The sequence below is a fragment of the Acipenser ruthenus genome, chromosome 47 (assembly GCF_902713425.1).
Source record: "Acipenser ruthenus chromosome 47, fAciRut3.2 maternal haplotype, whole genome shotgun sequence".
Lineage (NCBI taxonomy): Eukaryota > Metazoa > Chordata > Actinopteri > Acipenseriformes > Acipenseridae > Acipenser > Acipenser ruthenus.
Window position 1 is genome coordinate 9,426,876 of NC_081235.1, and position 10,976 is coordinate 9,437,851.

Sequence of the window (10,976 nt, forward strand, 5' to 3'; positions counted from 1 at the left end):
CCGAGCAGCTCAGAGCCGCTCCCCCTGTGAGATCATGAGCAGGGGGTGTGTCTGCAGGAGATCCCTCTCAATCAAACACATTCACATCAGCTCAGGATTACAGAGCTGATGTGAATGTGACAGAGCTCAGGATTCTCTGTGTGTCTGTGTGTGTGTGTGTGTGTGTGTGTGTGTGTGTGCAGGTGGGCGTGTCTCTGTGTGTGTGTGTGTGAGAGAGAGAGAGAGAGAGAGAGAGAGAGAGAGAGAGAGAGAGTGTGTGTGTGTGTGTGTGTGTGTGTGTGCGTGCGTGCAGGCGTGTCTCTGTGTGTGTGTGAGAGAGAGAGAGAGAGAGAGAGAGTGTGTGTGTGTGTGCGTGCGTGCAGGCGTGTCTCTGTGTGTGTGTGAGAGAGAGAGAGAGAGAGAGTGTGTGTGTGTGTGTGTGTGTGCGTGCGTGCAGGCGTGTCTCTGTGTGTGTGTGTGTGTGTGTGTGTGTGTGTGTGTGTGTGTGTGTGTGTGTGTGAGAGAGAGAGAGAGAGTGTGTGTGTGTGTGCAGGCGTGTCTCTATGTGTGTGTGTGTGTGCGTGCAGTCGTGTCTCTATGTGTGTGTGTGTGTGTGTGTGTGTGTGTGTGTGCGTGTGTGTGGGCGGGCGTCTCTCGGTGTGATTGATAGTGAAAGCTCATATAAAGTGATATTGAAGCCCTCTCTGCTGGTCCAGCGTTGAGGTGAATCATTGCCTCTGTGCTGATCGAATGCAGCCGGCTCTCTCTGATCTGCTTCCTTCAGAGTGGAACTGTGTCATCACAGGAACGCAGTGGAGCCGACTGCTCTGAACACAGAAACAGCATTTCTAAATTCTGTCTGTATCCCTGTGTGCAGATTTAGGCTGGAACATCATTGCACTGGAAGGAAGCAGTTTGTTCTTATTTATTTTTATTTTTTTAAATATACATCATTCTCTCTATATTTATATTGCAAGTCAAACGTTTGTAACACCACCATCAAGGCTAAAAGAGCTACAATTCTGCTTTCTCTCTATACTACACACAGAGCTGCACAGAGCTGCAGACAGACAGAGCTGTACAGAGCTGCAGAGACAGACAGAGCTGCACAGAGCTGCAGAGACACACAGAGCTGTACAGAGCTGCAGAGACACACAGAGCTGCACAGAGCTGCAGAGACACACAGAGCTGCACAGAGCTGCAGAGACACACAGAGCTGCAGAGACACACAGAGCTGTACAGAGCTGCAGAGACACACAGAGCTGCAGAGACACACAGAGCTGCAGAGACACACAGAGCTGTACAGAGCTGCAGAGACACACAGAGCTGCAGAGACGCACTGCAGTATTGCTGAGTCGGGACTCCCTCCTCAGGACTGTACGTCCGACACGTGTGTGTGTTTGTCCCAGGTGTCACACTGTACCAAGGGAAAGACCATCGCCATTGGGCAGGAGCAGAGGAAGGTGAAAGGCTGCACTGGGTCAGGCTGTGGCCCAATCAGAGAGTCTGTACCTGCCCTGGGTCAGGCTGTGGTCCAATCAGAGAGTCTGTACCTGCACTGGGGCAGGCTGTGGTCCAATCAGAGAGTCTGTACCTGCCCTGGGTCAGGTTGTGGTCCAATCAGAGAGTCTGTACCTGCACTGGGTCAGGTTGGGGTCCAACAGGAGAGTCTGTACCTGCCCTGGGTCAGGCTGTGGTCCAATCAGAGAGTCTGTACCTGCCCTGGGTCAGGTTGTGGTCCAATCAGAGAGTCTGTACCTGCACTGGGTCAGGTTGTGGTCCAATCAAAGCGTCTGTACCTGCACTGGGAAGAGCAGTGATAGGTGCTCGGCTCCCTTGATTGGCAGCTTGTGGGTGGTGTAGTAATGGATGACCTCAGGGATGCTGTCGAAGGGCGGGCTGTTCTGACCCAGGATGTACTTGTTGTCCTTTGACCTGGTGAACTTCATGTGCATGAAACCCTGGCTGCTCCTAGAGAGAGAGAGAGAGAGAGAGGAGAGAGAGAGGAGTTGGTTACCGAGAGAGCATTTCAATAGGAAACCTGCCCCAGCTCACTGCTTTATTAGTTTCATTGTGTTTAGTGGAGGGCTGAGTGGAATACAGTGTCAACCAGAACTACTGAGAAACACAAAGAGAAACGCGGCCCTGCATTGACAAGCACACCCCTCTTAGAAACACAAAGAGAAACGCGGCCCTGCATTGACAAGCACACCCCTCTTAGAAACACAAAGAGAAACGAGGCCCTGCATTGACAAGCACACCCCTCTTAGAAACACAAAGAGAAACTAATATTCAGGGACATTTGCATTGGAAAGGGCTGTGCTGTCCAGCGGATCCTGGCGACGGACACACACAGGTGCACACAGCTCAGACCAGCAGACAGGCCTCACTGTTAAAGGCTGCTGCTGCATTCCTGGGATTTGTGGTTCCACTGCTGAAAAGTCTGCAGGTTTTCTATTCACTGAGATTTGATGTTAGTATTGTGCTTTGCAATGGCATGGCATGTTCATGACCCTGCACACTAATGCTAACGAGCCCTACCCTAACCCGCTCCATTCCCAGCTCTCAGTGTGACAGCTCTGTGCTGGCTTGCTTGTCAGGTCTGCAGTGTCAATGCTTGTGCCTCCCTCCCAATCTCCCCACAGTAACGCGCTCACTGGAGTGCAGTGCTTTTAATTGGAGCGGAATGGAATGGCATGGAGAGGGCCGGCAGGCTCCCCACTGGTTGCCACAGTAACCGGAAATCCCTGGAGTGAGAGAGCGAGAGAGAGAGAGTCTGCCTGCCTGCCTGGAGAGAGTGTCTCCCTCACTCGCCCCCCCTCTCTCTCTCATCCTGCCTGTTTCTCTTTGTGGAAGCTGCCTGGGTTCTCACCCGAGTGATGAGGAATGCCAGCCCCCCTCTCCCCTGTCCCCTGTCCCCTGTCCCCTCCTCACCTCAGGGACAGGGAGAAGTCATTCCTGCTCGTCTCGCTATTCCTCACCAGGTAGCTGCACTCCTTATACAGCGTCAGCAGAGACTCTGCCTCTGAGCGACTCAGAGCTCCGTGATACCACCTGGGGAGGGACAGACACACAGCCGGGTCAGAGGGACAGACAGACACACAGCCGGGTCAGAGGGACAGACAGACACACAGCCGGGTCAGAGACAGAGAGACACACAGGTCACACAGACACACACAGACAGACAGACAGGTCAGAGACAGACAGAGACACGGGGACGTACACCTGCTGCTCCAGAGGCAGGCTGGGATCCACTCTCTCCCCCAGCAAGGGGGCTGCTTCCAGACGGGGGCCCTTGCGGAACTTGGGGCCCCCGCACAGGGGACTCTGCTTGGAGGGGCGCAGACGCTCCTTCAGGGGGGGTGAGTTGTCCCACTCCCCCGCCTCAAACTGCACTGTGGGGAGACAGACAGACAGAAAGAGTAAGTCTGCAAATCAGACAGACAGACAGGCAGACTGAGCCTAGCAAACTGACCCCAACACACACACACACACACACACACACACACACACACTGACACACACACAGAGACACACACACACACACACAGACACACACTGACACACACACACACACACACACACACACACACAGTGCCTGCTCTCTGGGGTATTTTTATCATTTGCAGCTTCTGAGTCAAAAGATCACATCCGTGTGGAGAGCAGAGTGCAAGTCCCTCAGGCCCTCTCTGAAACCCTCCTCCCAGCGCAGCGAGGGTTAAACACGCCATGGAGAGCAGAGCTGCGACTGAAAACAGAAAACACGTCTGAACAGCAGCAGGCTGAGAAGAAACAGAACCGGATGCAAGGCAGAGTCCCTAAGGACACTCAACCAGGAGAGAGAGGAGAGGAGAGGAGAGGAGAGGAGAGGAGAGGAGAGGAGAGGAGAGGAGAGGAGAGGAGGCCCCTCTGGACACTCAACCAGGGAAACACTAAAGAGAGAGAGAGAGAGAGGAGAGGAGTCTGGGTATGCAAGGGTTGCTGGGAGTCTTGTTTCCTCATTGCTCTGTGTTTGAAGCACGTCTCTTTCATGATGAATCAAAGCGAGGCCAGCGTCCCGTTTAGTAGCGGCTGACCTGCCTCCCCCCTCTCTCCTCTCTCCTCTCTCCCCCCTCTCCTCTCCCCCCTCTCCCCTCTCATTCATTATTGAGCAGCACTCACTCCAGCACTCTCTCATTATGCATTATTGATGGGGAATCACAGCCCTGCAGACATGAGCAATTACTCCATCTGAGAGAGCAGAGCCACCCCCATCCCTCCATCTACCACCTCTCCCTTTCTCTCTATCCACTTCTATCTATCTATCTATTCCCATGGGGTGCATTGACTTCAGTGTGGGGAGGGCAGTTCTATCTATTCCCATGGGGTGCATTGACTCCAGTGTGGGGAGGGCAGTTCTATCTATTCCCATGGGGTGCATTGACTCCAGTGTGGGGAGGGCAGTTCTATCTATTCCCATGGGGTGCATTGACTCCAGTGTGGGGAGGGCAGTTCTATCTATTTCCATGGGGTGCATTGACTCCAGTGTGGGGAGGGCAGTTCTATCTATTCCCATGGGCTGCATTGACTCCAGTGTGGGGAGGGCAGTTCTATCTATTCCCATGGGGTGCATTGACTCCAGTGTGGGGAGGGCAGTTCTATCTATTTCCATGGGGTGCATTGACTCCAGTGTGGGGAGGGCAGTTCTATCTATTCCCATGGGGTGCATTGACTCCAGTGTGGGGAGGGCAGTTCTATCTATTCCCATGGGGTGCATTGACTCCAGTGTGGGGAGGGCAGTTCTATCTATTTCCATGGGGTGCATTGACTCCAGTGTGGGGAGGGCAGTTCTATCTATTCCCATGGGCTGCATTGACTCCAGTGTGGGGAGGGCAGTTCTATCTATTCCCATGGGGTGCATTGACTCCAGTGTGGGGAGGGCAGTTCTATCTATTTCCATGGGGTGCATTGACTCCAGTGTGGGGAGGGCAGTTCTATCTATTCCCATGGGGTGCATTGACTCCAGTGTGGGGAGGGCAGTTCTATCTATTTCCATGGGCTGCATTGACTCCAGTGTGGGGACCCTCTCCTCTCGTCACTCTGAATTGAGTGCTTAGCGTTTGTCTCAAAGTGAATTAATCTGAGCGCGGGAGGAAGACTCGTTTTAATTAGAGAGGTTTACTCTCTAGCCGAGAGGAGACCGAGAGAATTCATACATTTATAAGAAATTGATACAGAACTGCCAGCCATCTCCCAGCAGAGCTATTAACAACACAGCTGTAACTGTGATCAAACACACAGAGAGAGAGAGAGAGAGAGAGAGCGAGAGAGAGAGAGAGAGAGAGAGAGAGAGAGAGAGAGAGAGACAGAGAGAGAGAGCGAGAGAGAGAGCTGTCACGGGGAGAGGGGGGTGAGTGAGAGAGGGGGGGTGAGTGAGAGAGGGGGGGTGAGTGAGAGAGGGGGGGTGAGAGAGTAAGAGGGGGGTGGGTGAGTGAAAGAGGGGGGTGATGATAATGTGCTAAATATAAAACACCGTTAAAAGGCTATCAGTGCTGTGTTTGAATTCTCCGGACTGGCTGTCATTGTTGTATTTTGCAAGGAGTGTTTCTCTTTCACTCCTCTCGTCTGTCTGTTTTATTGCCCAGAACAATACAGAGGGCTCTGGAGATGAAGACACAGGCATCTTGAAGCTGTCAAGGGACACTGACAGACAGGAAGGAGGGAGGATGCAGAGAGAGAGGCAGCTGGCCTCTTAGCACCTGCTCCAACCCTGGCCTCCCCTCTTTGTAGCATTATTATCTTCCATGGACAACTGGAAACACTGCCATCACATCTCAATAACATCCAGCAGATCCAGTGTGTGTGTGTGTGTGTGTGTGTGATTGCTCTTTGTAAACCTGGGACTGATTTACCCCCCCCCCCCCCTACACACACACACACACACACACACACACACACACACACACACACACACACACACACTCTCCCCCTCTCTTGCTCTCTCTCAGTACCTGCGAAGGCCTTGCTGATGTTCTCTTTCTTCCACTCCCAGGGCTGGTCGTACTCATCGGCTGGTCTCTCGTCATCCTGGGGCAGCGGCCCCCCCTCCCATTCCCCCCCCAGGGGCTCGGGCTCCAAGTGAACCCCCCGCTCCTCATACGGGGTGTCATAGAGCTGAACCCCCCTGCGGGGCCGGCCCCCCTTCAGCCTCTCCGAGGAACCCCCCTTCAGCCGCTCCGAGGAACCCCCCTTCAGCCGCTCCAAGGAACCCCCCTTCAGCCGCTCCGAGGAACCCCCCTTCAGCCGCTCCGAGGAACCCCCCTTCAGCCTCTCCGAGGAACCTCCCTTCAGCCGCTCCGAGGAACCCCCCTTCAGCCGCTCCGAGGAACCCCCCTTCAGCCTCTCCGAGGAACCTCCCTTCAGCCTCTCCGAGGAACCCCCTTTCAGCCGCTCCGAGGAACCCCCCTTCTGCAGCTCTGAGACGGAGAGAGAGAGAGAGAGAGATTCGGTGCTCAAACTAGAAACTTCTTGTCTGGTACCCCCCCTCCTCCCCCTCCTCCCCCTCTCCCCCTCTCTCCCCCCCCCTCACCTGTAATGACTCTCTGGGCCTCGTATGGCTCCATGTATCCGTTGTTCTCGCTGCACGGCGCCTCCTCTTGGTCGGACCGTGCGTCGAACGGGTCAGAGTAATCCGTGTCTGCTGGAGCCGGAGCGGAGGGGACCGCAGCCTGGGAGAGACGAGAGAATAGAGAGAGGGGCTTATCGATGCTCAATGACACACTGTCTCTCTCACACACACACACACACACTGCAGAGCTGCGACCTCCCTCACACTGACAGGCTTCCAATAGAGCATCCAATCAATACTGGCGTCACCTCCCTCCCTCACACACTGAGACTGAGACACACACACTGATAGAACACAGAGCGACCGACTGAAACCCCTTCTTCAGAATTCTCTCTGTGCATTAAACACAGAGTGTGCTTGCAGGGCTGCGCCGGGGCTCAGTCCAGTCCAGTCTGGTGCCAGGAGTCTGCCAGCTCTGCTCAGCTCAGCTCTGAAGCACATAGTGGATTGTATTGCACAGCGAGAACTCGCTCAGCTCTGCTCAGTGTTCCCCTCGTGTTCCCCAGAGGTAAGCGAGACTCCCCTCCCCCCCCCCCTCCACACACTCTGTGACCGGGATTAGGGATCAGCGTCTGGAGCACTTTCCAACAGACGGGCTCATCTGATTACAGAGGGATTAAAAAGCTGTGTCAGAGCACTTCATTTTAATAAAAACAGGAAATAAATATATATATTATATATATATATAAAAAATTAATCAGATTTTATTAAACTTGAAAAAATACATAGAATTGACCTTGCCTGTGTGCAGCTAAACTGCACCCATGCTCTCCCCCCTCCCCCTCTCCCCCTCTCCCCTCTCCCCCTCTCCCCTCTCCCCTCTCCCCTCTCCCCTCTCCTCTCCCCCTCTCCCCCTCTCCCCTCTCCCCTCTGCTCTGCTCCGGTTCCAGTGCAGGTGTGACAGAGCCAGCGTGCTGTAAACCTGGCATGCTGCTGCAAAGCAAACCGCTACACAACCGGCTGAGGATTCAATCAAGGGGCTGCTCATTCAATCAAGGGGCTGCTCATTCAATCAAGGGGCTGCTCATTCAATCAAGGGGCTGCTCATTCAATCGAGGGGCTGCTCATTCAATCGAGGAGCTGCTCATTCAATCAAGGGGCTGCCCCACCTTTATTAAATCAGAACTTGGCACTGCACCCGTCCCCCCCGTCCATTCACTTTCCAGTGCAGTCATTTCCTCTGCTTTTCAGCAGGAGTGACACCCATTGTTATAGAAGGGGAAAACAAAATCAACATTTCAAAATCAACTCGAAACAGTCCAGTTTAATCACACAGCCTTTAAACAAACACACCCACCCACACACGCACACACATCCACACACACACTCTCTCTGAGCTCAGAGCAAAGTCCACAATCCTCCCAACTTCTGCTCATTGTGTGCTGGATAATAGAGGCACTGCCGACACACACACACACACGCACACACACACAGAGAGAGACACACACACACACACAGAGACACACACACACAGAGACACACAGACACACACACACAGAGACACACACACACACAGAGACACACACACACACACACACACACAGAGACACACACACACACAGAGACACACACGCAAACAGAGACACACACACACACACACAGAGACACACACACACAGAGACACACACACACACACAGAGACACACACACACAGAGACACAGAGACACACACACAGAGACACACACAGAGACACAGAGACACACACACACACAGAGACACACACACACACAGAGACACACACACACACACACACACAGAGACACACACACACACACAGAGACACACACAGAGACACAGAGACACACACACACACAGAGACACACACGCACACACACAGAGACACACACACACGCACACACACACACACACACAGACACACACACACACACAGAGACACACACACAGAGACACAGAGACACACACACACACACACACAGAGACACACATACACACACACACACACACACACACAGAGACACACACACACACAGAGACACACACGCACACGCACACGCACACACACACACACACACAGACACACACACACACACACACACACAGAGAGACACACGCACACACACAGAGACACACACACACACACACACACACACAGAGAGACACACGCACAAGGCTGCCGGCGCAGTTGCGTCCCTTGCACGCCGTGACGCACGGAACCGGCTTCCACTGTGCTAGTATCTGAGACCCAGTTCTGTACTCACCGGTTCGGCTTTGACTCGGCGGTTGATGAAGTCGACACCAGAATCTTCCCCCGGCTCAGGTCCTGCGAGTCCATCTTGATGAGCCGGTGTTTCGGGGAGACGAATTTGATGTCCAGGGTCCGGGTTTGAGTGGGGAGCCGAGCGGCGGTGGCTCGGGCGGGCCCCCGTCCAGTTTGGGCTTGTTTTCGGACTCCTCATAGGGATCCTCGAAGTCCAGGTTCTTCTGGGCCCGGTACGCCTTCAAGAGCTCGCTCTCGGTGTAGTCGGGCTTGGGGGGCTGCGGGGGGACTCGCCGGCTCCCGAAACTCAGGTAGTCCTTCAGCCACTTCGCCATGGCGCCCGGGGCGGAGTGCGAGAGAGATGGGAACTCGAGTCCAGTAAAACAAACCGCTATCCCAGAGTTCACAAAGCGCCTTATATTACTGAATTACAAAGACTATTGCAAGCGTTCACACTTTCAAAATAGTATCCATTGGATATCCGTGCAACAAGCCAGCAGCGAGGGAATGCGTTACCAGAGAAGGGTTTCCACAGATATTCACATTCCCTTGCGTGTCAAATACACGCGGCCAGGGTGCTGGTGCTGAGTAATGTGCTGAGATATGTAAGCGATGCGAAGGGCCGGAGTCAACGCTACAGACAGGATGCCTGGCACAGCGCTCGATCAGCCCTACATACCGAACCGACAGGTGGGCGTCCGCAGCCACATCACCATTAGTAATATTAGTATTAGTAATATTTCAATTGGAATTTTGCTACTGTGTCTGTTTTACGTTTACAATGAGACAAACAAAAAAAAAGTCGTGCAACTTTATCGTTAGCCAAAGTAGTTAATGTTCTGGATTTGTTTGAGCTAATGCGCGGCGCCAGGTGTCTTGGATAAATATTATATACAAACACACGATTAGAATATTCTCAGAAACATTCTCGCAAAATCAGATCAAATTAAAGGATTGGATTCCTTGTATATGCTTACGAGAATTTAATACAGGCAACGGATTTGAGCTTTAAAAAAACCACCCATCAGATTGAAGGAGGTTTTATTACAGTAACGTGCGTGTTCAGTACAGCGGGATACATGAAGAGCCGCCGGCCTGCCTGGCTCTCGTTCTTCATTTCAAACGGGTGATCGATAAGTAATTGAACACACGATTAGATCAATCGCGACCCTCGTTAGTTTCTTTTCATTCCTCACTCTTTCTGGCGGCACGATAACTATTTATAAAGTCTTTTAAACATCAGCAACAACGCGCCAGTTCACACCGCAACAGAAGCCACGTCTGTGGCCGATTATTATTATTATTATTATTATTATTATTATTACTGTACCTCTATGGAGCCAATCACAGTGATTGTGTTCAATGTATTATCGGTCCGGATAAGCTCACAGGCGGAGTCAACATGACGTTTAATTTGCACCCAGATCCTGTGCTGTTACGAAACCGGGTTAATGCGTTGAACCCTCGTGCTGGTATTATTAATATTATTATTACTGTCCCGGCGGGTTGTCTGCGCGGTTATGTGGGTGTTTTTTCAATGCAATAAGATTTCATTAGATCACTTTTTCAAATCCCTGGATTGGTGTCTTTAGTAAAATCCAGCTTAATAAAATAGCCGAAGATCTGAAATCCCGGGACTCCGCACTGACGCGTACAGAATGGCAGGGTTTGAAAAGTGCTCTTCACCTCCCGGTAAGGAAGCAGGCGAGCCGCAGATCAATGCGATTAATAGCGGAGCCAGCAGCAGTGAAGCAGGGTCCGCGTACAACCGCATCACAGCGGGTTATTGCTGTTTGTTGTGTGTTTTCTACTCCCCTCAAAGACCAGGCTGCCCTCGCGAGGACTCCGGACTGCGTTTCTGTGTTCAGCGAGTTTTCCACTTTGAATCCACGGTCTGCTTCAAGAGCTACGACCGAAAAACCAACCCGCGCTGCGGAGCGAATTAAACCGGAGCCTGGTGACGTGTACAGCCCTTTAAAAAGTCTCCCTTTCCTCGGGTCCCGCTGTCCTCCGATCCCGCAGGCTGCACTTCTCGTCTGTTCGGAGAACGCTGACTGATTTGGGGCAAAAACACGAGAGACAGAGAGAGAGAGAGAGCGAGAGACGCCGTCTCTTTAAAGGGGAGGGGCGCACTCAGATTCCCGAGTGGATTTCGCTTTCCATTGGTTTTT

General features: G+C 52.7%; 1 pseudogene; it reads right to left on the reverse strand.

Moving 5' to 3' along the window:
• Positions 1-888: 888 nt before the first annotated feature.
• Positions 889-9,289, reverse strand: LOC117971442 (SH2 domain-containing adapter protein B-like; annotated as a pseudogene).
• Between the last annotated feature and the right edge of the window lie 1,687 nt (positions 9,290-10,976).